Source organism: Gasterosteus aculeatus, chromosome 2 (assembly GCF_964276395.1).
Source record: "Gasterosteus aculeatus chromosome 2, fGasAcu3.hap1.1, whole genome shotgun sequence".
In the NCBI taxonomy this organism is placed as follows: domain Eukaryota; kingdom Metazoa; phylum Chordata; class Actinopteri; order Perciformes; family Gasterosteidae; genus Gasterosteus; species Gasterosteus aculeatus.
The window spans coordinates 21,671,427-21,693,334 of NC_135689.1; the positions used below are offsets into that span (position 1 = coordinate 21,671,427).

At 44.0% G+C, this 21,908-nt stretch overlaps 74 non-coding genes and 2 pseudogenes across 74 annotated transcripts; all 76 read left to right on the forward strand.

The window, feature by feature from the left end:
* Nucleotides 1-37: 37 nt before the first annotated feature.
* LOC144401164 (5S ribosomal RNA) lies at nucleotides 38-156 on the forward strand. Its single transcript, XR_013463099.1, has one exon. It is a non-coding gene; the product is annotated as a 5S ribosomal RNA (ribosomal RNA).
* A 117-nt stretch (nucleotides 157-273) lies between these two features.
* On the forward strand, nucleotides 274-392 carry LOC144395372 (5S ribosomal RNA). Its single transcript, XR_013457506.1, has one exon. It is a non-coding gene; the product is annotated as a 5S ribosomal RNA (ribosomal RNA).
* Nucleotides 393-508: 116 nt separating this feature from the next.
* LOC144401557 (5S ribosomal RNA) lies at nucleotides 509-627 on the forward strand. Its single transcript, XR_013463492.1, has one exon. It is a non-coding gene; the product is annotated as a 5S ribosomal RNA (ribosomal RNA).
* A 117-nt stretch (nucleotides 628-744) lies between these two features.
* Nucleotides 745-863, forward strand: LOC144390798 (5S ribosomal RNA). The gene has a single exon (XR_013454622.1). It is a non-coding gene; the product is annotated as a 5S ribosomal RNA (ribosomal RNA).
* A 116-nt stretch (nucleotides 864-979) lies between these two features.
* Nucleotides 980-1,098, forward strand: LOC144395373 (5S ribosomal RNA). Its single transcript, XR_013457507.1, has one exon. It is a non-coding gene; the product is annotated as a 5S ribosomal RNA (ribosomal RNA).
* Nucleotides 1,099-1,215: 117 nt separating this feature from the next.
* On the forward strand, nucleotides 1,216-1,334 carry LOC144395374 (5S ribosomal RNA). The gene has a single exon (XR_013457508.1). It is a non-coding gene; the product is annotated as a 5S ribosomal RNA (ribosomal RNA).
* A 116-nt stretch (nucleotides 1,335-1,450) lies between these two features.
* On the forward strand, nucleotides 1,451-1,569 carry LOC144397649 (5S ribosomal RNA). Its single transcript, XR_013459795.1, has one exon. It is a non-coding gene; the product is annotated as a 5S ribosomal RNA (ribosomal RNA).
* Nucleotides 1,570-1,686: 117 nt separating this feature from the next.
* On the forward strand, nucleotides 1,687-1,805 carry LOC144398563 (5S ribosomal RNA). Its single transcript, XR_013460710.1, has one exon. It is a non-coding gene; the product is annotated as a 5S ribosomal RNA (ribosomal RNA).
* Nucleotides 1,806-1,921: 116 nt separating this feature from the next.
* On the forward strand, nucleotides 1,922-2,040 carry LOC144398235 (5S ribosomal RNA). The gene has a single exon (XR_013460382.1). It is a non-coding gene; the product is annotated as a 5S ribosomal RNA (ribosomal RNA).
* Nucleotides 2,041-2,157: 117 nt separating this feature from the next.
* On the forward strand, nucleotides 2,158-2,266 carry LOC144399911 (5S ribosomal RNA; annotated as a pseudogene).
* A 116-nt stretch (nucleotides 2,267-2,382) lies between these two features.
* On the forward strand, nucleotides 2,383-2,501 carry LOC144401568 (5S ribosomal RNA). Its single transcript, XR_013463503.1, has one exon. It is a non-coding gene; the product is annotated as a 5S ribosomal RNA (ribosomal RNA).
* Nucleotides 2,502-2,618: 117 nt separating this feature from the next.
* On the forward strand, nucleotides 2,619-2,737 carry LOC144390800 (5S ribosomal RNA). Its single transcript, XR_013454623.1, has one exon. It is a non-coding gene; the product is annotated as a 5S ribosomal RNA (ribosomal RNA).
* A 116-nt stretch (nucleotides 2,738-2,853) lies between these two features.
* LOC144401165 (5S ribosomal RNA) lies at nucleotides 2,854-2,972 on the forward strand. Its single transcript, XR_013463100.1, has one exon. It is a non-coding gene; the product is annotated as a 5S ribosomal RNA (ribosomal RNA).
* A 116-nt stretch (nucleotides 2,973-3,088) lies between these two features.
* LOC144401580 (5S ribosomal RNA) lies at nucleotides 3,089-3,207 on the forward strand. The gene has a single exon (XR_013463515.1). It is a non-coding gene; the product is annotated as a 5S ribosomal RNA (ribosomal RNA).
* A 117-nt stretch (nucleotides 3,208-3,324) lies between these two features.
* Nucleotides 3,325-3,443, forward strand: LOC144390804 (5S ribosomal RNA). The gene has a single exon (XR_013454625.1). It is a non-coding gene; the product is annotated as a 5S ribosomal RNA (ribosomal RNA).
* Nucleotides 3,444-3,559: 116 nt separating this feature from the next.
* Nucleotides 3,560-3,678, forward strand: LOC144395376 (5S ribosomal RNA). Its single transcript, XR_013457510.1, has one exon. It is a non-coding gene; the product is annotated as a 5S ribosomal RNA (ribosomal RNA).
* A 117-nt stretch (nucleotides 3,679-3,795) lies between these two features.
* LOC144397874 (5S ribosomal RNA) lies at nucleotides 3,796-3,914 on the forward strand. Its single transcript, XR_013460021.1, has one exon. It is a non-coding gene; the product is annotated as a 5S ribosomal RNA (ribosomal RNA).
* Nucleotides 3,915-4,030: 116 nt separating this feature from the next.
* LOC144405046 (5S ribosomal RNA) lies at nucleotides 4,031-4,149 on the forward strand. Its single transcript, XR_013466988.1, has one exon. It is a non-coding gene; the product is annotated as a 5S ribosomal RNA (ribosomal RNA).
* A 116-nt stretch (nucleotides 4,150-4,265) lies between these two features.
* On the forward strand, nucleotides 4,266-4,384 carry LOC144405047 (5S ribosomal RNA). Its single transcript, XR_013466989.1, has one exon. It is a non-coding gene; the product is annotated as a 5S ribosomal RNA (ribosomal RNA).
* Nucleotides 4,385-4,500: 116 nt separating this feature from the next.
* On the forward strand, nucleotides 4,501-4,619 carry LOC144405049 (5S ribosomal RNA). Its single transcript, XR_013466991.1, has one exon. It is a non-coding gene; the product is annotated as a 5S ribosomal RNA (ribosomal RNA).
* Nucleotides 4,620-4,736: 117 nt separating this feature from the next.
* LOC144390806 (5S ribosomal RNA) lies at nucleotides 4,737-4,855 on the forward strand. Its single transcript, XR_013454627.1, has one exon. It is a non-coding gene; the product is annotated as a 5S ribosomal RNA (ribosomal RNA).
* Nucleotides 4,856-4,971: 116 nt separating this feature from the next.
* On the forward strand, nucleotides 4,972-5,090 carry LOC144401166 (5S ribosomal RNA). Its single transcript, XR_013463101.1, has one exon. It is a non-coding gene; the product is annotated as a 5S ribosomal RNA (ribosomal RNA).
* A 117-nt stretch (nucleotides 5,091-5,207) lies between these two features.
* On the forward strand, nucleotides 5,208-5,326 carry LOC144395377 (5S ribosomal RNA). The gene has a single exon (XR_013457511.1). It is a non-coding gene; the product is annotated as a 5S ribosomal RNA (ribosomal RNA).
* Nucleotides 5,327-5,442: 116 nt separating this feature from the next.
* Nucleotides 5,443-5,561, forward strand: LOC144397650 (5S ribosomal RNA). Its single transcript, XR_013459796.1, has one exon. It is a non-coding gene; the product is annotated as a 5S ribosomal RNA (ribosomal RNA).
* A 117-nt stretch (nucleotides 5,562-5,678) lies between these two features.
* On the forward strand, nucleotides 5,679-5,797 carry LOC144398564 (5S ribosomal RNA). The gene has a single exon (XR_013460711.1). It is a non-coding gene; the product is annotated as a 5S ribosomal RNA (ribosomal RNA).
* A 116-nt stretch (nucleotides 5,798-5,913) lies between these two features.
* LOC144401167 (5S ribosomal RNA) lies at nucleotides 5,914-6,032 on the forward strand. The gene has a single exon (XR_013463102.1). It is a non-coding gene; the product is annotated as a 5S ribosomal RNA (ribosomal RNA).
* Nucleotides 6,033-6,149: 117 nt separating this feature from the next.
* On the forward strand, nucleotides 6,150-6,258 carry LOC144399912 (5S ribosomal RNA; annotated as a pseudogene).
* Nucleotides 6,259-6,374: 116 nt separating this feature from the next.
* LOC144401591 (5S ribosomal RNA) lies at nucleotides 6,375-6,493 on the forward strand. Its single transcript, XR_013463526.1, has one exon. It is a non-coding gene; the product is annotated as a 5S ribosomal RNA (ribosomal RNA).
* A 117-nt stretch (nucleotides 6,494-6,610) lies between these two features.
* LOC144390814 (5S ribosomal RNA) lies at nucleotides 6,611-6,729 on the forward strand. The gene has a single exon (XR_013454630.1). It is a non-coding gene; the product is annotated as a 5S ribosomal RNA (ribosomal RNA).
* A 116-nt stretch (nucleotides 6,730-6,845) lies between these two features.
* Nucleotides 6,846-6,964, forward strand: LOC144401169 (5S ribosomal RNA). Its single transcript, XR_013463104.1, has one exon. It is a non-coding gene; the product is annotated as a 5S ribosomal RNA (ribosomal RNA).
* A 117-nt stretch (nucleotides 6,965-7,081) lies between these two features.
* Nucleotides 7,082-7,200, forward strand: LOC144397875 (5S ribosomal RNA). The gene has a single exon (XR_013460022.1). It is a non-coding gene; the product is annotated as a 5S ribosomal RNA (ribosomal RNA).
* A 116-nt stretch (nucleotides 7,201-7,316) lies between these two features.
* LOC144405050 (5S ribosomal RNA) lies at nucleotides 7,317-7,435 on the forward strand. Its single transcript, XR_013466992.1, has one exon. It is a non-coding gene; the product is annotated as a 5S ribosomal RNA (ribosomal RNA).
* Nucleotides 7,436-7,551: 116 nt separating this feature from the next.
* On the forward strand, nucleotides 7,552-7,670 carry LOC144405051 (5S ribosomal RNA). Its single transcript, XR_013466993.1, has one exon. It is a non-coding gene; the product is annotated as a 5S ribosomal RNA (ribosomal RNA).
* Nucleotides 7,671-7,787: 117 nt separating this feature from the next.
* LOC144390815 (5S ribosomal RNA) lies at nucleotides 7,788-7,906 on the forward strand. Its single transcript, XR_013454632.1, has one exon. It is a non-coding gene; the product is annotated as a 5S ribosomal RNA (ribosomal RNA).
* Nucleotides 7,907-8,022: 116 nt separating this feature from the next.
* Nucleotides 8,023-8,141, forward strand: LOC144401170 (5S ribosomal RNA). The gene has a single exon (XR_013463105.1). It is a non-coding gene; the product is annotated as a 5S ribosomal RNA (ribosomal RNA).
* A 117-nt stretch (nucleotides 8,142-8,258) lies between these two features.
* On the forward strand, nucleotides 8,259-8,377 carry LOC144390817 (5S ribosomal RNA). Its single transcript, XR_013454633.1, has one exon. It is a non-coding gene; the product is annotated as a 5S ribosomal RNA (ribosomal RNA).
* Nucleotides 8,378-8,493: 116 nt separating this feature from the next.
* On the forward strand, nucleotides 8,494-8,612 carry LOC144395378 (5S ribosomal RNA). The gene has a single exon (XR_013457512.1). It is a non-coding gene; the product is annotated as a 5S ribosomal RNA (ribosomal RNA).
* Nucleotides 8,613-8,728: 116 nt separating this feature from the next.
* Nucleotides 8,729-8,847, forward strand: LOC144399009 (5S ribosomal RNA). Its single transcript, XR_013461154.1, has one exon. It is a non-coding gene; the product is annotated as a 5S ribosomal RNA (ribosomal RNA).
* Nucleotides 8,848-8,964: 117 nt separating this feature from the next.
* LOC144395379 (5S ribosomal RNA) lies at nucleotides 8,965-9,083 on the forward strand. The gene has a single exon (XR_013457513.1). It is a non-coding gene; the product is annotated as a 5S ribosomal RNA (ribosomal RNA).
* A 116-nt stretch (nucleotides 9,084-9,199) lies between these two features.
* On the forward strand, nucleotides 9,200-9,318 carry LOC144401602 (5S ribosomal RNA). The gene has a single exon (XR_013463537.1). It is a non-coding gene; the product is annotated as a 5S ribosomal RNA (ribosomal RNA).
* Nucleotides 9,319-9,435: 117 nt separating this feature from the next.
* Nucleotides 9,436-9,554, forward strand: LOC144390819 (5S ribosomal RNA). Its single transcript, XR_013454635.1, has one exon. It is a non-coding gene; the product is annotated as a 5S ribosomal RNA (ribosomal RNA).
* A 116-nt stretch (nucleotides 9,555-9,670) lies between these two features.
* Nucleotides 9,671-9,789, forward strand: LOC144401171 (5S ribosomal RNA). Its single transcript, XR_013463106.1, has one exon. It is a non-coding gene; the product is annotated as a 5S ribosomal RNA (ribosomal RNA).
* Nucleotides 9,790-9,905: 116 nt separating this feature from the next.
* On the forward strand, nucleotides 9,906-10,024 carry LOC144401613 (5S ribosomal RNA). The gene has a single exon (XR_013463548.1). It is a non-coding gene; the product is annotated as a 5S ribosomal RNA (ribosomal RNA).
* A 117-nt stretch (nucleotides 10,025-10,141) lies between these two features.
* Nucleotides 10,142-10,260, forward strand: LOC144390825 (5S ribosomal RNA). Its single transcript, XR_013454637.1, has one exon. It is a non-coding gene; the product is annotated as a 5S ribosomal RNA (ribosomal RNA).
* Nucleotides 10,261-10,376: 116 nt separating this feature from the next.
* LOC144395380 (5S ribosomal RNA) lies at nucleotides 10,377-10,495 on the forward strand. Its single transcript, XR_013457514.1, has one exon. It is a non-coding gene; the product is annotated as a 5S ribosomal RNA (ribosomal RNA).
* A 117-nt stretch (nucleotides 10,496-10,612) lies between these two features.
* LOC144397876 (5S ribosomal RNA) lies at nucleotides 10,613-10,731 on the forward strand. Its single transcript, XR_013460023.1, has one exon. It is a non-coding gene; the product is annotated as a 5S ribosomal RNA (ribosomal RNA).
* Nucleotides 10,732-10,847: 116 nt separating this feature from the next.
* LOC144405052 (5S ribosomal RNA) lies at nucleotides 10,848-10,966 on the forward strand. The gene has a single exon (XR_013466994.1). It is a non-coding gene; the product is annotated as a 5S ribosomal RNA (ribosomal RNA).
* A 116-nt stretch (nucleotides 10,967-11,082) lies between these two features.
* On the forward strand, nucleotides 11,083-11,201 carry LOC144405053 (5S ribosomal RNA). Its single transcript, XR_013466995.1, has one exon. It is a non-coding gene; the product is annotated as a 5S ribosomal RNA (ribosomal RNA).
* A 116-nt stretch (nucleotides 11,202-11,317) lies between these two features.
* LOC144405054 (5S ribosomal RNA) lies at nucleotides 11,318-11,436 on the forward strand. Its single transcript, XR_013466996.1, has one exon. It is a non-coding gene; the product is annotated as a 5S ribosomal RNA (ribosomal RNA).
* A 117-nt stretch (nucleotides 11,437-11,553) lies between these two features.
* On the forward strand, nucleotides 11,554-11,672 carry LOC144390830 (5S ribosomal RNA). Its single transcript, XR_013454640.1, has one exon. It is a non-coding gene; the product is annotated as a 5S ribosomal RNA (ribosomal RNA).
* A 116-nt stretch (nucleotides 11,673-11,788) lies between these two features.
* LOC144396952 (5S ribosomal RNA) lies at nucleotides 11,789-11,907 on the forward strand. The gene has a single exon (XR_013459098.1). It is a non-coding gene; the product is annotated as a 5S ribosomal RNA (ribosomal RNA).
* A 116-nt stretch (nucleotides 11,908-12,023) lies between these two features.
* On the forward strand, nucleotides 12,024-12,142 carry LOC144401172 (5S ribosomal RNA). The gene has a single exon (XR_013463107.1). It is a non-coding gene; the product is annotated as a 5S ribosomal RNA (ribosomal RNA).
* Nucleotides 12,143-12,259: 117 nt separating this feature from the next.
* LOC144395382 (5S ribosomal RNA) lies at nucleotides 12,260-12,378 on the forward strand. Its single transcript, XR_013457516.1, has one exon. It is a non-coding gene; the product is annotated as a 5S ribosomal RNA (ribosomal RNA).
* Nucleotides 12,379-12,494: 116 nt separating this feature from the next.
* On the forward strand, nucleotides 12,495-12,613 carry LOC144398238 (5S ribosomal RNA). Its single transcript, XR_013460385.1, has one exon. It is a non-coding gene; the product is annotated as a 5S ribosomal RNA (ribosomal RNA).
* A 116-nt stretch (nucleotides 12,614-12,729) lies between these two features.
* Nucleotides 12,730-12,848, forward strand: LOC144405055 (5S ribosomal RNA). Its single transcript, XR_013466997.1, has one exon. It is a non-coding gene; the product is annotated as a 5S ribosomal RNA (ribosomal RNA).
* Nucleotides 12,849-12,964: 116 nt separating this feature from the next.
* On the forward strand, nucleotides 12,965-13,083 carry LOC144405056 (5S ribosomal RNA). The gene has a single exon (XR_013466998.1). It is a non-coding gene; the product is annotated as a 5S ribosomal RNA (ribosomal RNA).
* A 116-nt stretch (nucleotides 13,084-13,199) lies between these two features.
* LOC144401173 (5S ribosomal RNA) lies at nucleotides 13,200-13,318 on the forward strand. Its single transcript, XR_013463108.1, has one exon. It is a non-coding gene; the product is annotated as a 5S ribosomal RNA (ribosomal RNA).
* A 116-nt stretch (nucleotides 13,319-13,434) lies between these two features.
* Nucleotides 13,435-13,553, forward strand: LOC144401174 (5S ribosomal RNA). Its single transcript, XR_013463109.1, has one exon. It is a non-coding gene; the product is annotated as a 5S ribosomal RNA (ribosomal RNA).
* Nucleotides 13,554-13,670: 117 nt separating this feature from the next.
* LOC144395383 (5S ribosomal RNA) lies at nucleotides 13,671-13,789 on the forward strand. The gene has a single exon (XR_013457517.1). It is a non-coding gene; the product is annotated as a 5S ribosomal RNA (ribosomal RNA).
* Nucleotides 13,790-13,906: 117 nt separating this feature from the next.
* Nucleotides 13,907-14,025, forward strand: LOC144401624 (5S ribosomal RNA). The gene has a single exon (XR_013463559.1). It is a non-coding gene; the product is annotated as a 5S ribosomal RNA (ribosomal RNA).
* Nucleotides 14,026-14,142: 117 nt separating this feature from the next.
* LOC144397877 (5S ribosomal RNA) lies at nucleotides 14,143-14,261 on the forward strand. Its single transcript, XR_013460024.1, has one exon. It is a non-coding gene; the product is annotated as a 5S ribosomal RNA (ribosomal RNA).
* A 116-nt stretch (nucleotides 14,262-14,377) lies between these two features.
* Nucleotides 14,378-14,496, forward strand: LOC144395384 (5S ribosomal RNA). The gene has a single exon (XR_013457518.1). It is a non-coding gene; the product is annotated as a 5S ribosomal RNA (ribosomal RNA).
* A 116-nt stretch (nucleotides 14,497-14,612) lies between these two features.
* Nucleotides 14,613-14,731, forward strand: LOC144405057 (5S ribosomal RNA). Its single transcript, XR_013466999.1, has one exon. It is a non-coding gene; the product is annotated as a 5S ribosomal RNA (ribosomal RNA).
* Nucleotides 14,732-14,847: 116 nt separating this feature from the next.
* LOC144399466 (5S ribosomal RNA) lies at nucleotides 14,848-14,966 on the forward strand. Its single transcript, XR_013461612.1, has one exon. It is a non-coding gene; the product is annotated as a 5S ribosomal RNA (ribosomal RNA).
* A 116-nt stretch (nucleotides 14,967-15,082) lies between these two features.
* On the forward strand, nucleotides 15,083-15,201 carry LOC144395385 (5S ribosomal RNA). Its single transcript, XR_013457519.1, has one exon. It is a non-coding gene; the product is annotated as a 5S ribosomal RNA (ribosomal RNA).
* A 116-nt stretch (nucleotides 15,202-15,317) lies between these two features.
* On the forward strand, nucleotides 15,318-15,436 carry LOC144401175 (5S ribosomal RNA). Its single transcript, XR_013463110.1, has one exon. It is a non-coding gene; the product is annotated as a 5S ribosomal RNA (ribosomal RNA).
* Nucleotides 15,437-15,553: 117 nt separating this feature from the next.
* LOC144395386 (5S ribosomal RNA) lies at nucleotides 15,554-15,672 on the forward strand. The gene has a single exon (XR_013457520.1). It is a non-coding gene; the product is annotated as a 5S ribosomal RNA (ribosomal RNA).
* A 116-nt stretch (nucleotides 15,673-15,788) lies between these two features.
* LOC144401635 (5S ribosomal RNA) lies at nucleotides 15,789-15,907 on the forward strand. Its single transcript, XR_013463570.1, has one exon. It is a non-coding gene; the product is annotated as a 5S ribosomal RNA (ribosomal RNA).
* Nucleotides 15,908-16,024: 117 nt separating this feature from the next.
* LOC144397321 (5S ribosomal RNA) lies at nucleotides 16,025-16,143 on the forward strand. The gene has a single exon (XR_013459467.1). It is a non-coding gene; the product is annotated as a 5S ribosomal RNA (ribosomal RNA).
* A 117-nt stretch (nucleotides 16,144-16,260) lies between these two features.
* LOC144395388 (5S ribosomal RNA) lies at nucleotides 16,261-16,379 on the forward strand. The gene has a single exon (XR_013457522.1). It is a non-coding gene; the product is annotated as a 5S ribosomal RNA (ribosomal RNA).
* A 116-nt stretch (nucleotides 16,380-16,495) lies between these two features.
* LOC144405058 (5S ribosomal RNA) lies at nucleotides 16,496-16,614 on the forward strand. Its single transcript, XR_013467000.1, has one exon. It is a non-coding gene; the product is annotated as a 5S ribosomal RNA (ribosomal RNA).
* A 116-nt stretch (nucleotides 16,615-16,730) lies between these two features.
* LOC144399152 (5S ribosomal RNA) lies at nucleotides 16,731-16,849 on the forward strand. Its single transcript, XR_013461297.1, has one exon. It is a non-coding gene; the product is annotated as a 5S ribosomal RNA (ribosomal RNA).
* A 116-nt stretch (nucleotides 16,850-16,965) lies between these two features.
* LOC144401176 (5S ribosomal RNA) lies at nucleotides 16,966-17,084 on the forward strand. Its single transcript, XR_013463111.1, has one exon. It is a non-coding gene; the product is annotated as a 5S ribosomal RNA (ribosomal RNA).
* A 117-nt stretch (nucleotides 17,085-17,201) lies between these two features.
* Nucleotides 17,202-17,320, forward strand: LOC144395389 (5S ribosomal RNA). Its single transcript, XR_013457523.1, has one exon. It is a non-coding gene; the product is annotated as a 5S ribosomal RNA (ribosomal RNA).
* Nucleotides 17,321-17,436: 116 nt separating this feature from the next.
* Nucleotides 17,437-17,555, forward strand: LOC144401646 (5S ribosomal RNA). The gene has a single exon (XR_013463581.1). It is a non-coding gene; the product is annotated as a 5S ribosomal RNA (ribosomal RNA).
* A 116-nt stretch (nucleotides 17,556-17,671) lies between these two features.
* On the forward strand, nucleotides 17,672-17,790 carry LOC144402302 (5S ribosomal RNA). Its single transcript, XR_013464238.1, has one exon. It is a non-coding gene; the product is annotated as a 5S ribosomal RNA (ribosomal RNA).
* The last annotated feature ends 4,118 nt before the right edge of the window (nucleotides 17,791-21,908 follow it).

The window sequence follows — 21,908 nt, forward strand, 5'->3', positions numbered from 1 at the left end:
GACACATTTTAAAAGATTAGGAAGAGGACATACAGTTGCTTACGGCCATACCTCTCTGGCTCCGCCTGATCTCGTCTGATCTCAGAAGCTAAGCAGAGTAGGGCCTGGTTAGTACTTGGATGGAAGACCGCCTGGGAATCCCAGGTGCCGTAAGCTTTTTCATTTCTCTCTCTGGAAGAAATCGAGAAGGCATTAGAAAGTGACTCCTTTTTCATTGTCAAAACTACAAAACCTTTGACACATTTTAAAAGATTAGGTAGAGGACATACAGTTGCTTACGGCCATACCTCTCTGGCTCCGCCTGATCTCGTCTGATCTCAGAAGCTAAGCAGAGTAGGGCCTGGTTAGTACTTGGATGGAAGACCGCCTGGGAATCCCAGGTGCTGTAAGCTTTTTCATTTCGATCTGTAACAGACACAGAGAAGGCCTTAGAAAGTGACTCCATTTCATTGTCAAAACTACAAAACCTTTGACACATTTTAAAAGATTAGGAAGAGGACATACAGTTGCTTACGGCCATACCTCTCTGGCTCCGCCTGATCTCGTCAGATCTCAGAAGCTAAGCAGAGTAGGGCCTGGTTAGTACTTGGATGGAAGACCGCCTGGGAATCCCAGGTGCCGTAAGCTTTTTCATTTCTCTCTCTGGAAGAAATCGAGAAGGCATTAGAAAGTGACTCCTTTTTCATTATCTAAACTCCAAAACCTTTGACACATTTTAAAATATTAGGAAGAGGACATACAGTTGCTTACGGCCATACCTCTCTGGCTTCGCCTGATCTCGTCTGATCTCAGAAGCTAAGCAGAGTAGGGCCTGGTTAGTACTTGGATGGAAGACCGCCTGGGAATCCCAGGTGCTGTAAGCTTTTTTATTTCGATCTGTAAAAGACACAAAGAAGAACTTAGAAAGTGACTCCATTTCATTGTCAAAACTCCAAAACCTTTGACACATTTTAAAAGATTAGGTAGAGGACATAAGGTTGCTTACGGCCATACCTCTCTGGCTCCGCCTGATCTCGTCTGATCTCAGAAGCTAAGCAGAGTAGGGCCTGGTTAGTACTTGGATGGAAGACCGCCTGGGAATCCCAGGTGCTGTAAGCTTTTTCATTTCTCTCTCTGGAAGAAATCGAGAAGGCATTAGAAAGTGACTCCTTTTTCATTATCAAAACTCCAAAACCTTAGACACATTTTAAAAGATTAGGTAGAGGACATACAGTTGCTTACGGCCATACCTCTCTGGCTCCGCCTGATCTCGTCTGATCTCAGAAGCTAAGCAGAGTAGGGCCTGGTTAGTACTTGGATGGAAGACCGCCTGGGAATCCCAGGTGCTGTAAGCTTTTTCATTTCGATCTGTAAAAGACACAGAGAAGGCCTTAGAAAGTGACTCCATTTCATTGTCAAAACTACAAAACCTTTGACACATTTTAAAAGATTAGGAAGAGGACATACAGTTTCTTACGGCCATACCTCTCTGGCTCCGCCTGATCTCGTCTGATCTCAGAAGCTAAGCAGAGTAGGGCCTGGTTAGTACTTGGATGGAAGACCGCCTGGGAATCCCAGGTGCCGTAAGCTTTTTCATTTCTCTCTCTGGAAGAAATCGAGAAGGCATTAGAAAGTGACTCCTTTTTCATTATCAAAACTCCAAAACCTTTGACACATTTTAAAAGATTAGGAAGAGGACATACAGTTGCTTACGGCCATACCTCTCTGGCTCCGCCTGATCTCGTCTGATCTCAGAAGCTAAGCAGAGTAGGGCCTGGTTAGTACTTGGATGGAAGACCGCCTGGGAATCCCAGGTGCTGTACGCTTTTTCATTTCGATCTGTAAAAGACACAGAGAAGGCCTTAGAAAGTGACTCCATTTAATTGTCAAAACTACAAAACCTTTGACACATTTTAAAAGATTAGGTAGAGGACATACAGTTGCTTACGGCCATACCTCTCTGGCTCCGCCTGATCTCGTCTGATCTCAGAAGCTAAGCAGAGTAGGGCCTGGTTAGTACTTGGATGGAAGACCGCCTCGGAATCCCAGGTGCCGTAAGCTTTTTCATTTCTCTCTCTGGAAGAAATCGAGAAGGCATTAGAAAGTGACTCCTTTTTCATTATCAAAACTCCAAAACCTTTGACACATTTTAAAAGATTAGGAAGAGGACATACAGTTGCTTACAGCCATACCTCTCTGGCTCCGTCTGATCTCAGAAGCTAAGCAGAGTAGGGCCTGGTTAGTACTTGGATGGAAGACCGCCTGGGAATCCCAGGTGCTGTAAGCTTTTTCATTTCGATCTGTAAAAGACACAGAGAAGGCCTTAGAAAGTGACTCCATTTCATTGTCAAAACTACAAAACCTTTGACACATTTTAAAAGATTAGGAAGAGGACATACAGTTGCTTACGGCCATACCTCTCTGGCTCCGCCTGATCTCGTCAGATCTCAGAAGCTAAGCAGAGTAGGGCCTGGTTAGTACTTGGATGGAAGACCGCCTGGGAATCCCAGGTGCCGTAAGCTTTTTCATTTCTCTCTCTGGAAGAAATCGAGAAGGCATTAGAAAGTGACTCCTTTTTCATTATCTAAACTCCAAAACCTTTGACACATTTTAAAATATTAGGAAGAGGACATACAGTTGCTTACGGCCATACCTCTCTGGCTTCGCCTGATCTCGTCTGATCTCAGAAGCTAAGCAGAGTAGGGCCTGGTTAGTACTTGGATGGAAGACCGCCTGGGAATCCCAGGTGCTGTAAGCTTTTTTATTTCGATCTGTAAAAGACACAAAGAAGAACTTAGAAAGTGACTCCATTTCATTGTCAAAACTCCAAAACCTTTGACACATTTTAAAAGATTAGGTAGAGGACATAAGGTTGCTTACGGCCATACCTCTCTGGCTCCGCCTGATCTCGTCTGATCTCAGAAGCTAAGCAGAGTAGGGCCTGGTTAGTACTTGGATGGAAGACCGCCTGGGAATCCCAGGTGCCGTAAGCTTTTTCATTTCGATCTGTAACAGACACAGAGAAGGCCTTAGAAAGTGACTCCATTTCATTGTCAAAACTACAAAACCTTTGACACATTTTAAAAGATTAGGAAGAGGACATACAGTTGCTTACGGCCATACCTCTCTGGCTCCGCCTGATCTCGTCAGATCTCAGAAGCTAAGCAGAGTAGGGCCTGGTTAGTACTTGGATGGAAGACCGCCTGGGAATCCCAGGTGCCGTAAGCTTTTTCATTTCTCTCTCTGGAAGAAATCGAGAAGGCATTAGAAAGTGACTCCTTTTTCATTATCTAAACTCCAAAACCTTTGACACATTTTAAAATATTAGGAAGAGGACATACAGTTGCTTACGGCCATACCTCTCTGGCTTCGCCTGATCTCGTCTGATCTCAGAAGCTAAGCAGAGTAGGGCCTGGTTAGTACTTGGATGGAAGACCGCCTGGGAATCCCAGGTGCTGTAAGCTTTTTTATTTCGATCTGTAAAAGACACAAAGAAGAACTTAGAAAGTGACTCCATTTCATTGTCAAAACTCCAAAACCTTTGACACATTTTAAAAGATTAGGTAGAGGACATAAGGTTGCTTACGGCCATACCTCTCTGGCTCCGCCTGATCTCGTCTGATCTCAGAAGCTAAGCAGAGTAGGGCCTGGTTAGTACTTGGATGGAAGACCGCCTGGGAATCCCAGGTGCTGTAAGCTTTTTCATTTCTCTCTCTGGAAGAAATCGAGAAGGCATTAGAAAGTGACTCCTTTTTCATTATCAAAACTCCAAAACCTTAGACACATTTTAAAAGATTAGGAAGAGGACATACAGTTGCTTACGGCCATACCTCTCTGGCTCTGCCTGATCTCGTCTGATCTCAGAAGCTAAGCAGAGTAGGGCCTGGTTAGTACTTGGATGGAAGACCGCCTGGGAATCCCAGGTGCTGTAAGCTTTTTCATTTCGATCTGTAAAAGACAAAGAGAAGGCCTTAGAAAGTGACTCCATTTCTTTGTCAAAACTACAAAACCTTTGACACATTTTAAAAGATTAGGAAGAGGACATACAGTTGCTTACGGCCATACCTCTCTGGCTCCGCCTGATCTCGTCAGATCTCAGAAGCTAAGCAGAGTAGGGCCTGGTTAGTACTTGGATGGAAGACCGCCTGGGAATCCCAGGTGCTGTAAGCTTTTTCATTTCGATCTGTAAAAGACACAGAGAAGGCCTTAGAAAGTGACTCCATTTCTTTGTCAAAACTACAAAACCTTTGACACATTTTAAAAGATTAGGAAGAGGACATACAGTTGCTTACGGCCATACCTCTCTGGCTCCGCCTGATCTCGTCAGATCTCAGAAGCTAAGCAGAGTAGGGCCTGGTTAGTACTTGGATGGAAGACCGCCTGGGAATCCCAGGTGCTGTAAGCTTTTTCATTTCGATCTGTAAAAGACACAGAGAAGGCCTTAGAAAGTGACTCCATTTCATTGTCAAAACTACAAAACCTTTGACACATTTTAAAAGATTAGGAAGAGGACATACAGTTGCTTACGGCCATACCTCTCTGGCTCCGCCTGATCTCGTCAGATCTCAGAAGCTAAGCAGAGTAGGGCCTGGTTAGTACTTGGATGGAAGACCGCCTGGGAATCCCAGGTGCTGTAAGCTTTTTCATTTCTCTCTCTGGAAGAAATCGAGAAGGCATTAGAAAGTGACTCCTTTTTCATTATCTAAACTCCAAAACCTTTGACACATTTTAAAATATTAGGAAGAGGACATACAGTTGCTTACGGCCATACCTCTCTGGCTTCGCCTGATCTCGTCTGATCTCAGAAGCTAAGCAGAGTAGGGCCTGGTTAGTACTTGGATGGAAGACCGCCTGGGAATCCCAGGTGCTGTAAGCTTTTTCATTTCGATCTGTAAAAGACACAGAGAAGGCCTTAGAAAGTGACTCCATTTAATTGTCAAAACTACAAAACCTTTGACACATTTTAAAAGATTAGGTAGAGGACATACAGTTGCTTACGGCCATACCTCTCTGGCTCCGCCTGATCTCGTCTGATCTCAGAAGCTAAGCAGAGTAGGGCCTGGTTAGTACTTGGATGGAAGACCGCCTGGGAATCCCAGGTGCCGTAAGCTTTTTCATTTCTCTCTCTGGAAGAAATCGAGAAGGCCTTAGAAAGTGACTCCTTTTTCATTATCAAAACTCCAAAACCTTTGACACATTTTAAAAGATTAGGAAGAGGACATACAGTTGCTTACGGCCATACCTCTCTGGCTCCGCCTGATCTCGTCTGATCTCAGAAGCTAAGCAGAGTAGGGCCTGGTTAGTACTTGGATGGAAGACCGCCTGGGAATCCCAGGTGCTGTAAGCTTTTTCATTTCGATCTGTAAAAGACACAGAGAAGGCCTTAGAAAGTGACTCCATTTCATTGTCAAAACTACAAAACCTTTGACACATTTTAAAAGATTAGGAAGAGGACATACAGTTTCTTACGGCCATACCTCTCTGGCTCCGCCTGATCTCGTCTGATCTCAGAAGCTAAGCAGAGTAGGGCCTGGTTAGTACTTGGATGGAAGACCGCCTGGGAATCCCAGGTGCCGTAAGCTTTTTCATTTCTCTCTCTGGAAGAAATCGAGAAGGCATTAGAAAGTGACTCCTTTTTCATTATCAAAACTCCAAAACCTTTGACACATTTTAAAAGATTAGGAAGAGGACATACAGTTGCTTACGGCCATACCTCTCTGGCTCCGCCTGATCTCGTCTGATCTCAGAAGCTAAGCAGAGTAGGGCCTGGTTAGTACTTGGATGGAAGACCGCCTGGGAATCCCAGGTGCTGTACGCTTTTTCATTTCGATCTGTAAAAGACACAGAGAAGGCCTTAGAAAGTGACTCCATTTAATTGTCAAAACTACAAAACCTTTGACACATTTTAAAAGATTAGGTAGAGGACATACAGTTGCTTACGGCCATACCTCTCTGGCTCCGCCTGATCTCGTCTGATCTCAGAAGCTAAGCAGAGTAGGGCCTGGTTAGTACTTGGATGGAAGACCGCCTGGGAATCCCAGGTGCCGTAAGCTTTTTCATTTCTCTCTCTGGAAGAAATCGAGAAGGCATTAGAAAGTGACTCCTTTTTCATTATCAAAACTCCAAAACCTTTGACACATTTTAAAAGATTAGGAAGAGGACATACAGTTGCTTACAGCCATACCTCTCTGGCTCCGTCTGATCTCAGAAGCTAAGCAGAGTAGGGCCTGGTTAGTACTTGGATGGAAGACCGCCTGGGAATCCCAGGTGCTGTAAGCTTTTTCATTTCGATCTGTAAAAGACACAGAGAAGGCCTTAGAAAGTGACTCCATTTCATTGTCAAAACTACAAAACCTTTGACACATTTTAAAAGATTAGGAAGAGGACATACAGTTGCTTACGGCCATACCTCTCTGGCTCCGCCTGATCTCGTCAGATCTCAGAAGCTAAGCAGAGTAGGGCCTGGTTAGTACTTGGATGGAAGACCGCCTGGGAATCCCAGGTGCCGTAAGCTTTTTCATTTCTCTCTCTGGAAGAAATCGAGAAGGCATTAGAAAGTGACTCCTTTTTCATTATCTAAACTCCAAAACCTTTGACACATTTTAAAATATTAGGAAGAGGACATACAGTTGCTTACGGCCATACCTCTCTGGCTTCGCCTGATCTCGTCTGATCTCAGAAGCTAAGCAGAGTAGGGCCTGGTTAGTACTTGGATGGAAGACCGCCTGGGAATCCCAGGTGCTGTAAGCTTTTTTATTTCGATCTGTAAAAGACACAAAGAAGAACTTAGAAAGTGACTCCATTTCATTGTCAAAACTCCAAAACCTTTGACACATTTTAAAAGATTAGGTAGAGGACATACAGTTGCTTACGGCCATACCTCTCTGGCTCCGCCTGATCTCGTCTGATCTCAGAAGCTAAGCAGAGTAGGGCCTGGTTAGTACTTGGATGGAAGACCGCCTGGGAATCCCAGGTGCCGTAAGCTTTTTCATTTCTCTCTCTGGAAGAAATCGAGAAGGCATTAGAAAGTGACTCCTTTTTCATTATCAAAACTCCAAAACCTTAGACACATTTTAAAAGATTAGGAAGAGGACATACAGTTGCTTACGGCCATACCTCTCTGGCTCTGCCTGATCTCGTCTGATCTCAGAAGCTAAGCAGAGTAGGGCCTGGTTAGTACTTGGATGGAAGACCGCCTGGGAATCCCAGGTGCTGTAAGCTTTTTCATTTCGATCTGTAAAAGACACAGAGAAGGCCTTAGAAAGTGACTCCATTTCTTTGTCAAAACTACAAAACCTTTGACACATTTTAAAAGATTAGGAAGAGGACATACAGTTGCTTACGGCCATACCTCTCTGGCTCCGCCTGATCTCGTCAGATCTCAGAAGCTAAGCAGAGTAGGGCCTGGTTAGTACTTGGATGGAAGACCGCCTGGGAATCCCAGGTGCTGTAAGCTTTTTCATTTCGATCTGTAAAAGACACAGAGAAGGCCTTAGAAAGTGACTCCATTTCATTGTCAAAACTACAAAACCTTTGACACATTTTAAAAGATTAGGAAGAGGACATACAGTTGCTTACGGCCATACCTCTCTGGCTCCGCCTGATCTCGTCAGATCTCAGAAGCTAAGCAGAGTAGGGCCTGGTTAGTACTTGGATGGAAGACCGCCTGGGAATCCCAGGTGCTGTAAGCTTTTTCATTTCTCTCTCTGGAAGAAATCGAGAAGGCATTAGAAAGTGACTCCTTTTTCATTATCTAAACTCCAAAACCTTTGACACATTTTAAAATATTAGGAAGAGGACATACAGTTGCTTACGGCCATACCTCTCTGGCTTCGCCTGATCTCGTCTGATCTCAGAAGCTAAGCAGAGTAGGGCCTGGTTAGTACTTGGATGGAAGACCGCCTGGGAATCCCAGGTGCTGTAAGCTTTTTCATTTCGATCTGTAAAAGACACAAAGAAGAACTTAGAAAGTGACTCCATTTAATTGTCAAAACTACAAAACCTTTGACACATTTTAAAAGATTAGGTAGAGGACATACAGTTGCTTACGGCCATACCTCTCTGGCTCCGCCTGATCTCGTCTGATCTCAGAAGCTAAGCAGAGTAGGGCCTGGTTAGTACTTGGATGGAAGACCGCCTGGGAATCCCAGGTGCCGTAAGCTTTTTCATTTCTCTCTCTGGAAGAAATCGAGAAGGCCTTAGAAAGTGACTCCTTTTTCATTATCAAAACTCCAAAACCTTTGACACATTTTAAAAGATTAGGAAGAGGACATACAGTTGCTTACGGCCATACCTCTCTGGCTTCGCCTGATCTCGTCTGATCTCAGAAGCTAAGCAGAGTAGGGCCTGGTTAGTACTTGGATGGAAGACCGCCTGGGAATCCCAGGTGCTGTAAGCTTTTTCATTTCGATCTGTAAAAGACACAGAGAAGGCCTTAGAAAGTGACTCCATTTAATTGTCAAAACTACAAAACCTTTGACACATTTTAAAAGATTAGGTAGAGGACATACAGTTGCTTACGGCCATACCTCTCTGGCTCCGCCTGATCTCGTCTGATCTCAGAAGCTAAGCAGAGTAGGGCCTGGTTAGTACTTGGATGGAAGACCGCCTGGGAATCCCAGGTGCTGTAAGCTTTTTCATTTCGATCTGTAAAAGACACAGAGAAGGCCTTAGAAAGTGACTCCATTTCATTGTCAAAACTACAAAACCTTTGACACATTTTAAAAGATTAGGAAGAGGACATACAGTTGCTTACGGCCATACCTCTCTGGCTCGGCCTGATCTCGTCTGATCTCAGAAGCTAAGCAGAGTAGGGCCTGGTTAGTACTTGGATGGAAGACCGCCTGGGAATCCCAGGTGCCGTAAGCTTTTTCATTTCTCTCTCTGGAAGAAATCGAGAAGGCATTAGAAAGTGACTCCTTTTTCATTGTCAAAACTACAAAACCTTTGACACATTTTAAAAGATTAGGTAGAGGACATACAGTTGCTTACGGCCATACCTCTCTGGCTCCGCCTGATCTCGTCTGATCTCAGAAGCTAAGCAGAGTAGGGCCTGGTTAGTACTTGGATGGAAGACCGCCTGGGAATCCCAGGTGCTGTAAGCTTTTTCATTTCGATCTGTAACAGACACAGAGAAGGCCTTAGAAAGTGACTCCATTTCATTGTCAAAACTACAAAACCTTTGACACATTTTAAAAGATTAGGAAGAGGACATACAGTTGCTTACGGCCATACCTCTCTGGCTCCGCCTGATCTCGTCAGATCTCAGAAGCTAAGCAGAGTAGGGCCTGGTTAGTACTTGGATGGAAGACCGCCTGGGAATCCCAGGTGCCGTAAGCTTTTTCATTTCTCTCTCTGGAAGAAATCGAGAAGGCATTAGAAAGTGACTCCTTTTTCATTATCTAAACTCCAAAACCTTTGACACATTTTAAAATATTAGGAAGAGGACATACAGTTGCTTACGGCCATACCTCTCTGGCTTCGCCTGATCTCGTCTGATCTCAGAAGCTAAGCAGAGTAGGGCCTGGTTAGTACTTGGATGGAAGACCGCCTGGGAATCCCAGGTGCTGTAAGCTTTTTTATTTCGATCTGTAAAAGACACAAAGAAGAACTTAGAAAGTGACTCCATTTCATTGTCAAAACTCCAAAACCTTTGACACATTTTAAAAGATTAGGTAGAGGACATAAGGTTGCTTACGGCCATACCTCTCTGGCTCCGCCTGATCTCGTCTGATCTCAGAAGCTAAGCAGAGTAGGGCCTGGTTAGTACTTGGATGGAAGACCGCCTGGGAATCCCAGGTGCCGTAAGCTTTTTCATTTCGATCTGTAACAGACACAGAGAAGGCCTTAGAAAGTGACTCCATTTCATTGTCAAAACTACAAAACCTTTGACACATTTTAAAAGATTAGGAAGAGGACATACAGTTGCTTACGGCCATACCTCTCTGGCTCCGCCTGATCTCGTCAGATCTCAGAAGCTAAGCAGAGTAGGGCCTGGTTAGTACTTGGATGGAAGACCGCCTGGGAATCCCAGGTGCCGTAAGCTTTTTCATTTCTCTCTCTGGAAGAAATCGAGAAGGCATTAGAAAGTGACTCCTTTTTCATTATCTAAACTCCAAAACCTTTGACACATTTTAAAATATTAGGAAGAGGACATACAGTTGCTTACGGCCATACCTCTCTGGCTTCGCCTGATCTCGTCTGATCTCAGAAGCTAAGCAGAGTAGGGCCTGGTTAGTACTTGGATGGAAGACCGCCTGGGAATCCCAGGTGCTGTAAGCTTTTTTATTTCGATCTGTAAAAGACACAAAGAAGAACTTAGAAAGTGACTCCATTTCATTGTCAAAACTCCAAAACCTTTGACACATTTTAAAAGATTAGGTAGAGGACATAAGGTTGCTTACGGCCATACCTCTCTGGCTCCGCCTGATCTCGTCTGATCTCAGAAGCTAAGCAGAGTAGGGCCTGGTTAGTACTTGGATGGAAGACCGCCTGGGAATCCCAGGTGCTGTAAGCTTTTTCATTTCTCTCTCTGGAAGAAATCGAGAAGGCATTAGAAAGTGACTCCTTTTTCATTATCAAAACTCCAAAACCTTAGACACATTTTAAAAGATTAGGAAGAGGACATACAGTTGCTTACGGCCATACCTCTCTGGCTCTGCCTGATCTCGTCTGATCTCAGAAGCTAAGCAGAGTAGGGCCTGGTTAGTACTTGGATGGAAGACCGCCTGGGAATCCCAGGTGCTGTAAGCTTTTTCATTTCGATCTGTAAAAGACAAAGAGAAGGCCTTAGAAAGTGACTCCATTTCTTTGTCAAAACTACAAAACCTTTGACACATTTTAAAAGATTAGGAAGAGGACATACAGTTGCTTACGGCCATACCTCTCTGGCTCCGCCTGATCTCGTCAGATCTCAGAAGCTAAGCAGAGTAGGGCCTGGTTAGTACTTGGATGGAAGACCGCCTGGGAATCCCAGGTGCTGTAAGCTTTTTCATTTCGATCTGTAAAAGACACAGAGAAGGCCTTAGAAAGTGACTCCATTTCTTTGTCAAAACTACAAAACCTTTGACACATTTTAAAAGATTAGGAAGAGGACATACAGTTGCTTACGGCCATACCTCTCTGGCTCCGCCTGATCTCGTCAGATCTCAGAAGCTAAGCAGAGTAGGGCCTGGTTAGTACTTGGATGGAAGACCGCCTGGGAATCCCAGGTGCTGTAAGCTTTTTCATTTCGATCTGTAAAAGACACAGAGAAGGCCTTAGAAAGTGACTCCATTTCATTGTCAAAACTACAAAACCTTTGACACATTTTAAAAGATTAGGAAGAGGACATACAGTTGCTTACGGCCATACCTCTCTGGCTCCGCCTGATCTCGTCAGATCTCAGAAGCTAAGCAGAGTAGGGCCTGGTTAGTACTTGGATGGAAGACCGCCTGGGAATCCCAGGTGCTGTAAGCTTTTTCATTTCTCTCTCTGGAAGAAATCGAGAAGGCATTAGAAAGTGACTCCTTTTTCATTATCTAAACTCCAAAACCTTTGACACATTTTAAAATATTAGGAAGAGGACATACAGTTGCTTACGGCCATACCTCTCTGGCTTCGCCTGATCTCGTCTGATCTCAGAAGCTAAGCAGAGTAGGGCCTGGTTAGTACTTGGATGGAAGACCGCCTGGGAATCCCAGGTGCTGTAAGCTTTTTCATTTCGATCTGTAAAAGACACAGAGAAGGCCTTAGAAAGTGACTCCATTTAATTGTCAAAACTACAAAACCTTTGACACATTTTAAAAGATTAGGTAGAGGACATACAGTTGCTTACGGCCATACCTCTCTGGCTCCGCCTGATCTCGTCTGATCTCAGAAGCTAAGCAGAGTAGGGCCTGATTAGTACTTGGATGGAAGACCGCCTGGGAATCCCAGGTGCCGTAAGCTTTTTCAATTCTATTTGTAAAAGACACAGAGAAGGCCTTAGAAAGTGACTCCATTTCATTGTCAAAACTACAAAACCTTTGACACATTTTAAAAGATTAGGAAGAGGACATACAGTTGCTTACGGCCATACCTCTCTGGCTCCGCCTGATCTCGTCTGATCTCAGAAGCTAAGCAGAGTAGGGCCTGGTTAGTACTTGGATGGAAGACCGCCTGGGAATCCCAGGTGCCGTAAGCTTTTTCATTTCTCTCTCTGGAAGAAATCGAGAAGGCCTTAGAAAGTGACTCCTTTTTCATTATCAAAACTCCAAAACCTTTGACACATTTTAAAAGATTAGGAAGAGGACATACAGTTGCTTACGGCCATACCTCTCTGGCTCCGCCTGATCTCGTCTGATCTCAGAAGCTAAGCAGAGTAGGGCCTGGTTAGTACTTGGATGGAAGACCGCCTGGGAATCCCAGGTGCTGTAAGCTTTTTCATTTCGATCTGTAAAAGACACAGAGAAGGCCTTAGAAAGTGACTCCATTTCATTGTCAAAACTACAAAACCTTTGACACATTTTAAAAGATTAGGAAGAGGACATACAGTTTCTTACGGCCATACCTCTCTGGCTCCGCCTGATCTCGTCTGATCTCAGAAGCTAAGCAGAGTAGGGCCTGGTTAGTACTTGGATGGAAGACCGCCTGGGAATCCCAGGTGCTGTAAGCTTTTTTATTTCGATCTGTAAAAGACACAGAGAAGAACTTAGAAAGTGACTCCATTTCATTGTCAAAACTCCAAAACCTTTGACACATTTTAAAAGATTAGGTAGAGGACATAAAGTTGCTTACGGCCATACCTCTCTGGCTCCGCCTGATCTCGTCAGATCTCAGAAGCTAAGCAGAGTAGGGCCTGGTTAGTACTTGGATGGAAGACCGCCTGGGAATCCCAGGTGCTGTAAGCTTTTTCATTTCGATCTGTAAAAGACACAGAGAAGAACTTAGAAAGTGACTCCATTTCATTGTCAAAACTCCAAAACCTTTGACACATTTTAAAAGATTAGGTAGAGGACATACAGTTGCTTACGGCCATACCTCTCTGGCTCCGCCTGATCTCGTCAGATCTCAGAAGCTAAGCAGAGTAGGGCCTGGTTAGTACTTGGATGGAAGACCGCCTGGGAATCCCAGGTGCTGTAAGCTTTTTCATTTCGATCTGTAAAAGACACAGAGAAGGCCTTAGAAAGTGACTGCATTTAATTGTCAAAACTACAAAACCTTTGACACATTTTAAAAGATTAGGTAGAGGACATACAGTTGCTTACGGCCATACCTCTCTGGCTCCGCCTGATCTCGTCTGATCTCAGAAGCTAAGCAGAGTAGGGCCTGGTTAGTACTTGGATGGAAGACCGCCTGGGAATCCCAGGTGCCGTAAGCTTTTTCATTTCTATCTGTAAAAGACACAGAGAAGGCCTTAGAAAGTGACTCCATTTCATTGTCAAAACTACAAAACCTTTGACACATTTTAAAAGATTAGGTAGAGGACATACAGTTGCTTACGGCCATACCTCTCTGGCTCCGCCTGATCTCGTCTGATCTCAGAAGCTAAGCAGAGTAGGGCCTGGTTAGTACTTGGATGGAAGACCGCCTGGGAATCCCAGGTGCCGTAAGCTTTTTCATTTCTCTCTCTGGAAGAAATCGAGAAGGCATTAGAAAGTGACTCCTTTTTCATTATCAAAACTCCAAAACCTTTGACACATTTTAAAAGATTAGGAAGAGGACATACAGTTGCTTACGGCCATACCTCTCTGGCTCCGCCTGATCTCGTCTGATCTCAGAAGCTAAGCAGAGTAGGGCCTGGTTAGTACTTGGATGGAAGACCGCCTGGGAATCCCAGGTGCTGTAAGCTTTTTCATTTCGATCTGTAAAAGACACAGAGAAGGCCTTAGAAAGTGACTCCTTTTTCATTATCAAAACTCCAAAACCTTTGACACATTTTAAAAGATTAGGTAGAGGACATACAGTTGCTTACGGCCATACCTCTCTGGCTCCGCCTGATCTCGTCAGATCTCAGAAGCTAAGCAGAGTAGGGCCTGGTTAGTACTTGGATGGAAGACCGCCTGGGAATCCCAGGTGCCGTAAGCTTTTTCATTTCTCTCTCTGGAAGAAATCGAGAAGGCATTAGAAAGTGACTCCTTTTTCATTATCAAAACTCCAAAACCTTAGACACATTTTAAAAGATTAGGAAGAGGACATACAGTTGCTTACGGCCATACCTCTCTGGCTCTGCCTGATCTCGTCTGATCTCAGAAGCTAAGCAGAGTAGGGCCTGGTTAGTACTTGGATGGAAGACCGCCTGGGAATCCCAGGTGCTGTAAGCTTTTTCATTTCGATCTGTAAAAGACACAGAGAAGGCCTTAGAAAGTGACTCCATTTCTTTGTCAAAACTACAAAACCTTTGACACATTTTAAAAGATTAGGAAGAGGACATACAGTTGCTTACGGCCATACCTCTCTGGCTCCGCCTGATCTCGTCTGATCTCAGAAGCTAAGCAGAGTAGGGCCTGGTTAGTACTTGGATGGAAGACCGCCTGGGAATCCCAGGTGCTGTAAGCTTTTTTATTTCGATCTGTAAAAGACACAGAGAAGAACTTAGAAAGTGACTCCATTTCATTGTCAAAACTCCAAAACCTTTGACACATTTTAAAAGATTAGGTAGAGGACATACAGTTGCTTACGGCCATACCTCTCTGGCTCCGCCTGATCTCGTCAGATCTCAGAAGCTAAGCAGAGTAGGGCCTGGTTAGTACTTGGATGGAAGACCGCCTGGGAATCCCAGGTGCTGTAAGCTTTTTCATTTCGATCTGTAAAAGACACAGAGAAGGCCTTAGAAAGTGACTCCATTTCATTGTCAAAACTACAAAACCTTTGACACATTTTAAAAGATTAGGAAGAGGACATACAGTTGCTTACGGCCATACCTCTCTGGCTCCGCCTGATCTCGTCTGATCTCAGAAGCTAAGCAGAGTAGGGCCTGGTTAGTACTTGGATGGAAGACAGCCTGGGAATCCCAGGTGCTGTAAGCTTTTTCATTTCGATCTGTAAAAGACACAGAGAAGGCCTTAGAAAGTGACTCCATTTCATTGTCAAAACTACAAAACCTTTGACACATTTTAAAAGATTAGGAAGAGGACATACAGTTGCTTACGGCCATACCTCTCTGGCTCCGCCTGATCTCGTCTGATCTCAGAAGCTAAGCAGAGTAGGGCCTGGTTAGTACTTGGATGGAAGACCGCCTGGGAATCCCAGGTGCTGTAAGCTTTTTCATTTCGATCTGTAAAAGACACAGAGAAGGCCTTAGAAAGTGACTCCATTTCTTTGTCAAAACTACAAAACCTTTGACACATTTTAAAAGATTAGGAAGAGGACATACAGTTGCTTACGGCCATACCTCTCTGGCTCCGCCTGATCTCGTCTGATCTCAGAAGCTAAGCAGAGTAGGGCCTGGTTAGTACTTGGATGGAAGACCGCCTGGGAATCCCAGGTGCCGTAAGCTTTTTCATTTCTCTCTCTGGAAGAAATCGAGAAGGCATTAGAAAGTGACTCCTTTTTCATTATCAAAACTCCAAAACCTTTGACACATTTTAAAAGATTAGGAAGAGGACATACAGTTGCTTACGGCCATACCTCTCTGGCTCCGCCTGATCTCGTCTGATCTCAGAAGCTAAGCAGAGTAGGGCCTGGTTAGTACTTGGATGGAAGACCGCCTGGGAATCCCAGGTGCTGTAAGCTTTTTCATTTCGATCTGTAAAAGACACAGAGAAGGCCTTAGAAAGTGACTCCATTTCATTGTCAAAACTACAAAACCTTTGACACATTTTAAAAGATTAGGAAGAGGACATACAGTTGCTTACGGCCATACCTCTCTGGCTCCGCCTGATCTCGTCAGATCTCAGAAGCTAAGCAGAGTAGGGCCTGGTTAGTACTTGGATGGAAGACCGCCTGGGAATCCCAGGTGCCGTAAGCTTTTTCATTTTTCTCTCTGGAAGAAATCGAGAAGGCCTTAGAAAGTGACTCCTTTTTCATTATCAAAACTCCAAAACCTTTGACACATTTTAAAAGATTAGGAAGAGGACATACAGTTGCTTACGGCCATACCTCTCTGGCTCTGCCTGATCTCGTCTGATCTCAGAAGCTAAGCAGAGTAGGGCCTGGTTAGTACTTGGATGGAAGACCGCCTGGGAATCCCAGGTGCCGTAAGCTTTTTCATTTCTCTCTCTGGAAGAAATCGAGAAGGCCTTAGAAAGTGACTCCTTTTTCATTATCAAAACTCCAAAACCTTTGACACATTTTAAAAGATTAGGAAGAGGACATACAGTTGCTTACGGCCATACCTCTCTGGCTCCGCCTGATCTCGTCTGATCTCAGAAGCTAAGCAGAGTAGGGCCTGGTTAGTACTTGGATGGAAGACCGCCTGGGAATCCCAGGTGCTGTAAGCTTTTTCATTTCGATCTGTAAAAGACACAGAGAAGGCCTGAGAAAGTGACTCCATTTCATTGTCAAAACTACAAAACCTTTGACACATTTTAAAAGATTAGGAAGAGGACATACAGTTGCTTACGGCCATACCTCTCTGGCTCCGCCTGATCTCGTCAGATCTCAGAAGCTAAGCAGAGTAGGGCCTGGTTAGTACTTGGATGGAAGACCGCCTGGGAATCCCAGGTGCTGTAAGCTTTTTCATTTCGATCTGTAAAAGACACAGAGAAGGCCTTAGAAAGTGACTCCATTTCTTTGTCAAAACTACAAAACCTTTGACACATTTTAAAAGATTAGGAAGAGGACATACAGTTGCTTACGGCCATACCTCTCTGGCTCCGCCTGATCTCGTCTGATCTCAGAAGCTAAGCAGAGTAGGGCCTGGTTAGTACTTGGATGGAAGACCGCCTGGGAATCCCAGGTCCTGTAAGCTTTTTCATTTCGATCTGTAAAAGACACAGAGAAGGCCTTAGAAAGTGACTCCATTTCATTGTCAAAACTACAAAACCTTTGACACATTTTAAAAGATTAGGAAGAGGACATACAGTTGCTTACGGCCATACCTCTCTGGCTCCGCCTGATCTCGTCTGATCTCAGAAGCTAAGCAGAGTAGGGCCTGGTTAGTACTTGGATGGAAGACCGCCTGGGAATCCCAGGTGCCGTAAGCTTTTTCATTTCTCTCTCTGGAAGAAATCGAGAAGGCCTTAGAAAGTGACTCCTTTTTCATTATCAAAACTCCAAAACCTTTGACACATTTTAAAAGATTAGGAAGAGGACATACAGTTGCTTACGGCCATACCTCTCTGGCTCCGCCTGATCTCGTCTGATCTCAGAAGCTAAGCAGAGTAGGGCCTGGTTAGTACTTGGATGGAAGACCGCCTGGGAATCCCAGGTGCTGTAAGCTTTTTCATTTCGATCTGTAAAAGACACAGAGAAGGCCTGAGAAAGTGACTCCATTTCATTGTCAAAACTACAAAACCTTTGACACATTTTAAAAGATTAGGAAGAGGACATACAGTTGCTTACGGCCATACCTCTCTGGCTCCGCCTGATCTCGTCAGATCTCAGAAGCTAAGCAGAGTAGGGCCTGGTTAGTACTTGGATGGAAGACCGCCTGGGAATCCCAGGTGCCGTAAGCTTTTTCATTTCGATCTGTAAAAGACACAGAGAAGGCCTTAGAAAGTGACTCCATTTCATTGTCAAAACTACAAAACCTTTGACACATTTTAAAAGATTAGGTAGAGGACATACAGTTGCTTACGGCCATACCTCTCTGGCTCCACCTGATCTCGTCTGATCTCAGAAGCTAAGCAGAGTAGGGCCTGGTTAGTACTTGGATGGAAGACCGCCTGGGAATCCCAGGTGCCGTAAGCTTTTTCATTTCTCTCTCTGGAAGAAATCGAGAAGGCCTTAGAAAGTGACTCCTTTTTCATTATCAAAACTCCAAAACCTTTGACACATTTTAAAAGATTAGGAAGAGGACATACAGTTGCTTACGGCCATACCTCTCTGGCTCCGCCTGATCTCGTTTGTAGGCCCAGCCCCCACCAGGAATCAGGAAGTGAACACAGATGCGATTTGTTTGGCGCTTGGATCCATTTCGGTGCTCTAATCTGAACAGTTTTTTGTGGTGTTTTGATATGCCCTAAAGCTTTTTTTTAATTGAGGTTTTTTGGCAAGACAGAGTTTAGTACCCCCAGCAGTATTGTACTGTTTGGGGGTAAGTGTATCGCTTCTCTTACCTAAAATGGCGGACCAACATGATGAACGAACACGGAACGGACAAAAGGAATCCCAAATGAATAGTGCTTTAGAATCAAACAGTGGTTTGAGCATGGACAGTATGGACAAAAACAACAAGAAGCTCACAGTTAGTGTAGAGCTGGAAGGAGGAAGCAGCATAAGTGCAATGGAGCTGATGAAATACGTGCGGCAATTGTGTGGTGGTCTGGTGGCTTGCCGTGTGGTGGGCCACAACAGATATGAAATGACAATGAGCCACCCGAAGGGAAAGGAAAGATTGTTGGAAGGCTTCAAAATGGGAGAGACGAGGATCCACGCACGGGAGCTGTGCAACAACGAGCTGGTGGTGTCATTCCTAAACCTGCCATTCTACATTGAGGACTGCGAGATCCACGCCAAACTGTCGAGCTGGGGTGTGTCGGCAGCTTCACCAATCAAAAGGCGGATGTGGCCTGGGACAAATGTTGCTGATGGGACACGATTCCTAAAGGTAAAATTCAATGATCATGTCCAGTCCCTGCCGTATTCTACAAAGTTTAGTACTGCTCTGGGTGCAGAATACTTTAGAGTGATACACGACAAACAAATGAAAGTATGCAGGATGTGTATCCAACCTGGGCATATCATGAGGGAATGTCCGGAGTTTCAGTGCCATAAGTGTGGAGTCCAGGGGCACTTTGCTAGAGAATGCAAAAAAAATAAAAACAAATGTAGCTTATGCTATAACAGTATGGAGGAATGCATATGCAACCAGAGTGAGAGTGAATCAATCATGATAGACAATGAAACTATAGAGTCTGGGGAGGATAACAATGGGACGTCGGGGGACGAGAGTGTCATAGGAGAGGAGGGTGTGGAGAGTAAACTGGAGAAGGAGGGGGATAAAGAACTCTCAGAAGAGGATGATGAAGTGAGGGGTGAGACGGGGAAAATGGGAGGAGCAGGTTTGCACAAAAGTACAAAGGAGGACACGAGAAGGGAAAATTTGGAGGAGAGTGTACCGGCATCAACGAGCGAAAAAGGTGGAAGGACGCTCTCAGGGCAGTGTGTACCATCAGATCAAGAAGCCCCGACTAGAAACCTAGAACTACCGATGGCGACAGACTCGTTGCCGGCAAGACAGCCAGACAAAAGGCTGCACAGCGACTCGGATGACCCTCATCCTAAAACAGACCCGGACATGGACTTTGAGAAGGCGAAGGTTTTAAGAAATAGAGCCGAGGAGAGAAAAGCAAAGGTCATGGCTAAGAAAAAGCTGAAAAACAAAAATAACTAGATGGTATGCACTTTCATATATATTACAATGATGGCTTCCTTTGGTTTCCAAATTACCTCTCTGAATGCCAACGGGCTTCGAAATAAAAATAAACTGGACTCAACTTTAAAACAACTCAAATCAGAAATAATATGCCTTCAGGAAACAAATTGGGATGTTTCTTTACGGGAAAATGTGATCAAACAGTGGGGAGGGAAGGTCATCTCAAATGAGGGAACCCCAAACTCTTGTGGTGTGGCCTCACTCTTTCAAGCCAATATCTTCAAAACCATTAACGAGGTTCATAGGGACCGAGAAGGTAGGGTTTTGGTCGTTGATTTCTGCCTGGCAAACGATACATTTAGGCTGATAAATGTGTATGCACCAAATGGAGAAGGGGAAAGAAAACAGTTCTTTAAAAATCTAGAGAAATGGTGTAATGAAAACACGTTTGTAATTGGTGATTTTAATGTGGTCCTAATGGAAAAAGATTTGTCCAAAAACAATGTCTATAGAAATGATTCTAGTAGAAGTACACTGAAAAAAGTAATGAATAATTGCAATATAATAGATATTTGGAGGATATTAAATAAAAACAAAACTGCATTTTCAAGAAGACAAGCTGTTGAAGGAATATTGAAGCAGTCAAGAATTGATTTCTGCTTAGTGGCTTCAGGTGTGGTTAAACATATAACATCCTGTGAATACTACTTTTACTCTGGGAGCGATCACGCTTCAGTGACAGTGTGTGTGGGAGGTGTGTATAAGGTTCAGCAAAAACAAAAACTGGGAGAATAAAAGAGAGGAACGAGAGTTAATTCTCCTCCTGCAAAACGAAATAGAAAAATGTGAAGAGGATCCAAATTATGACAGTGAAAAATATGAACTGTATAAAACCAGAATAACTGAACTAGAAAAAAAAAGATGTGCGGGTGCAATAATACGGAGTAGAGCAAAATATATAACTGAAGGAGAAAGATGCACAGCTTTCTTTCTAGGTCTAGAAAAAACAAATCAAGAAAAGACTTATATATCGAGCATTGAAAATTCCAGGGGGGAAATAGTAGAAGAAACCGAAGGCATTTTGAGAACCATACAGGGTTACTATCAAAAATTATTTGAAAGTGAAGGGATTGTGACTAGCGAAATGAATGAAGTAGTAAATAAAATAAATAATAAACTAGAAGATAACGACAGTGGGAGGTGCGAGATGCCGCTCTCACTGAGCGAAATAGAACAGGCCATAATGAAGCTAAATAAAAATAAAAGCCCGGGGGCAGACGGTTTGCCTGCCGAGTTCTTTCAAGAATTTAAGGAAATGCTGGGGCCACTTTTGCTGACACTCTATGAACAGATGGACACTGAGCAGAGGGCTCCAGCATCATTTACGGAGGGGATAGTCACTCTAATTTTCAAAAAAGGGGAGAAAAAGCTGCTTTCCAACTACAGACCGATCAGTTTGCTTAACACAGACTATAAAATATTCACAAAAATACTCGCAAACAGATTAAAAACTGTAATAAATTCAATAATAGGACCAACGCAGGCTTACAGCATTCCGGGGAGGGACATCTCAGACACCATCAACACAATCAGAGATACAGTAAGCTGCTTAAATAAGGAGGGAGGGATTTTGTTAGGAGTAGACCTAGAGAAGGCTTTTGATAGAGTGGAACATCCCTTCCTGTGGGCCGTGCTGGAGCGTTTTGGTTTTGGACCAATATTCATAAAAAGAATCAAAATGATGTACAGCGGAGCGAAAAGTAGGGTGAAATGTAATGGTTTACTAACTAACAGTTTTGAGCTAGGACGATCAGTGAGACAGGGTTGCCCGCTGTCGGCGCTGCTCTACAGCCTGGTGGCGGAGCCCCTGGCCTATACTATAAATAACGACGACCTAATAAAGGGAATCTGGACACCGGCAGGAAACCAAATTAAAATTATGCAGTATGCAGATGATGTAAATATTTGTGTGAAAACTAGTAGCTGCATAAACAAAGTATTAGACCATATAAAGAAATATGAAAGAGCATCAGGCGCAAAAATTAATACAAAAAAAACCGAGCTGATGGTCTTCGGGTCCTGCAATGTCCAAGCTGATATGTGGGGTTTTAAAAAAATAGAGGACGAAAGGAAAATCTTGGGTATATATATAGGTAAAAATGAAAAGAGTGCAACGGACAAAACATGGAACGAGGTTTTGGTAAAAATAAAAAACCTGCTAAATTTATGGTATGCAAGAGGCCTCGCTTTGAAGGGAAAGGTAATAGTAGTAAATGCCCTGATACTGTCCAAAATTAATCACATTCTGGGGTCCTGTGAGCTGCCCACTTGGGTGTTCAATCGGCTCAATGCAGCCGTCGCCACTTTTTTTTGGAAGGGAAAGGGGAATTCGATCGCTCGCAAGACGTTAATAGCTAACAAAAGGGAGGGGGGTTTAGCTTTGATTGATGTAAGTGTAAAAAGAGACGCACTGAGGGTAAAATTAATAGGG